This window comes from Benincasa hispida, chromosome 3 (assembly GCF_009727055.1).
Source record: "Benincasa hispida cultivar B227 chromosome 3, ASM972705v1, whole genome shotgun sequence".
Classification (NCBI taxonomy): domain Eukaryota; kingdom Viridiplantae; phylum Streptophyta; class Magnoliopsida; order Cucurbitales; family Cucurbitaceae; genus Benincasa; species Benincasa hispida.
In genome coordinates, this window is record NC_052351.1 from 45734092 (window position 1) to 45737278 (window position 3187).

A 3187-nucleotide genomic window follows, 5' to 3' on the forward strand; every position below is an offset into this window, starting at 1 on the left:
TGGGATAGCTCATCAAATTCCTGCTCATATTCTTCTACTGACATAACCCCCTACTTCAAGGACAGGAATTCAGCTTATTTATTGTATCAAGTGTTGGCTAAGAAATACTTTTCATAAAAATTTTCTTTAAACTGATTCCATAATGCTAGCCTTCTGCTTGTGTCAATCATCTTCTCTGCTGAACGCCACAATATTTCTGCATTATCTGTTAATATAAAAAATGCACATCGGAGCTTGTGCTCTTTTGGACACTTCAAATAGCGAAAGATCATCTCGATCAAGGACAACCACATCTCTACCTTTGTAGGATTCCTCAACGATCCGTCGAAGGGTTGGGGATCAAACTTTCTAAAATCCTTCAAGTGTTTGGCCTCATGGGATAGGTCCTGCATGTTCTAATTCTACGGTTGAGTCTACTGCAACCTATGGCAACTGCTCTTGTCGGGTCTGGTTCGGAGCGGTCTGCCCTGCCATTACACTACGAATCAGGTCTTGTATCCTTTCCATCAGGGATGATGCCACAACTTCCTCGATTCTTACTTCCATCGCTTTTTCATCAACTTGAGTCGTGTGTGGGTTTGGAGCTGTCGGGGCATTCTGACTTCCACCGGCTCCCTCTTCTTCCACCCCTGTGAAGAAAGGTCTTGGACCCGGGGTGCTGTACTTGGAAATCTTGAACCCCTCCTCTAACCGTCCTCTTTATGCTGAACTTAGGTGCCATGTCCTGCTAGGACCCCATAGATCAACTTTACTGGTTCCCTTATCATGAAAACATGTTTACTAAGGAATTACATTAACTAATCTCATGCACTAAATACTAAAAACTCTTACTAGTAAGACATACCTGGCGATGACGAGGAATCTGTTATTAGGCCACAGGGACTATCAAGACTTACGTAGTAAGTCAGTCTTCAGAACCCAAAACATGGGCTTTGATACTAACTGTAATGACCCGACTTTTTGAGATCTCTAACATAGGTTGTTACTATCAACATGCATGCATGGAATTTAAATTGAAATCTTGTCGTAACTTAGTAAAACCAAATAAATAACATAAAACCAATAATTTCATTAAAACTAAATAATTGAAATTCAAGTAACAGGGTATTGGGATTAGTGTCCTAATTCTCCAGAGTCTCGTAGTTTCTAATATATACACATTGTTTCTGAATAAAATAAGAGTTATTTCATTCTGGCATTTACTCATATCCAATAAACAAAGCTTCATAACTGTCGTATATAAACTTAAGCATGTATATGAGATATACAAGTGGATCATGCCTTAAGTGATAACCTAAATAGGTCTGTAGTATAAGGATCAAGGAGGGATTCCTGATCCTTGTGACACTATAGATACGATCTACTTTGTAGAGGTTTGCAAGTATTGTGAACTACTACATATGGTAGATCCTAACCATTCATGTGGAGACATAGCGGGGATGTCCTATACAAAGAGTTTGTATAAGACCGGACCACGAGATGTTTCGTCTCTGTATATAACGTCGTTGATACTGGAGACTTATATCTCACCTAAATGACCATAGGTGACATGACCTCAATCCTAAGTGTTTTTGGGAGCTTCTGCCTTTGAGAGTGGTCCTTTGATTAGTATGGGTGAGAGCAGATTGTCAACTCAACATGCCTACCTTTTTGGGGACTTGTCTGATTTGACATTGGAAACTCAATTACACAAGATGGAATTCACTCCTTCCCCGAAGCAGGGGGAAGTAGATAGATTGCTCCTTTAAGACTGATTTTGGGGCTTGAACATAGTGGCCATAACTTCTCTTTGGAAGATAGGACTCAGTCATAGTAGGACTATGATTTAGGTTCATTAGAGGGATCAGTGGTACTTAAAAAGTTAGATGTAACTATAGAGGCATAATATTTATTGGCCGAGTTGTACTTACGAGCGATCTGTGAAGAGTTATTGCGTTGTTGATTGGTTATGATGGACACATAATATATCTGTAGTAAGGAGAGTTCAACTTTCGATTTTTAGTGGAGTGTTTGGCAGTTAACGGATGGTGGATCTCATGACTAAAGAGTTTAGTCGGTTATTCACGTACCGTTGGAGCTTTGAGCTACAGGTCCATAAGGTCTCCTTGGTAGCTCAATGGATTCAAGTTGAGAATCAATTCTTGGTGTTTATTTGAAATGTTCAAATTGACAAGAGGTAATTCGATTATATATGATATGATCGATGTGATGTATGACATACATCTAGTGGAGGATTAATGTAAATGAGATTTACATTAAGGACCATGAAATAGAAAAAGAGCTATAATTTATATGTTTCATGAGATGAAATATTAAAACTATAGGTTATAAATATAGTATGATAAGTTGGTTATCATTTATATTTATAATAATATTAATTATTAGATGATTATCTCTTTTTCTCTAATAACCAATTGAGTGAGAGGTTATTGGTGGTTTCATGGTAACCATGAGATAAAAGAAAAAATGTTTACCTAAATTTAGTAGAGTTTGATTTGAGATTTTCACGCTCGAAAATTACTCACGGAAAGGTTGTTGAGTAAATACGATTCACTAAACGACGGCTTGGAAGGACTAGACGGTCATGGAGTGTTTCTATACGATAGACACTTAGCTGGCCGATTAGCTAAACAATCACACAACTTTTGTTAACGATTGGGCATCGTCTATACGATAGATTTTGACATCTCCCATTTGCTCAATCGTTTACACGATTGTTCTCCTCTGGTCTCTGCCTCTAACCAAGTCCACACAGAGCCCACAATTTGGATTCTCACACCGAGATTATTTGGAGGTCGTTTGTGGTGTTTGTTAGAGTCCGCTATATTCATGATCTTGGAGATTGCGATGTTTGAATTCTTTGTTGATCGTGTTGTGTGGCGGTCGTGGTGGAAGAGTGTTTGAGTGTTGCAGTCTTGTGGATTGTTCGAGCGTTCATGATCAAAGGCGTTGAAGATGAGTCTTCAAAGGGATGTGAATTCTTTCCTTGATCTTTAGAAAAGCATGCTGTAATTTCGGTTTTGTGCATAGCCTGTTGTTTCCATTTGTGTACTGTAATTGTGAATGTTCATATATTATTGAAATTTGAAATGATCATTCCGCTGCTCATGAAAATCCTCATGTACGATTTCCTTCACAGGGTACCCTTAAAACCATAAAACAAACTAGAAAACCCTTATGAAAAGTT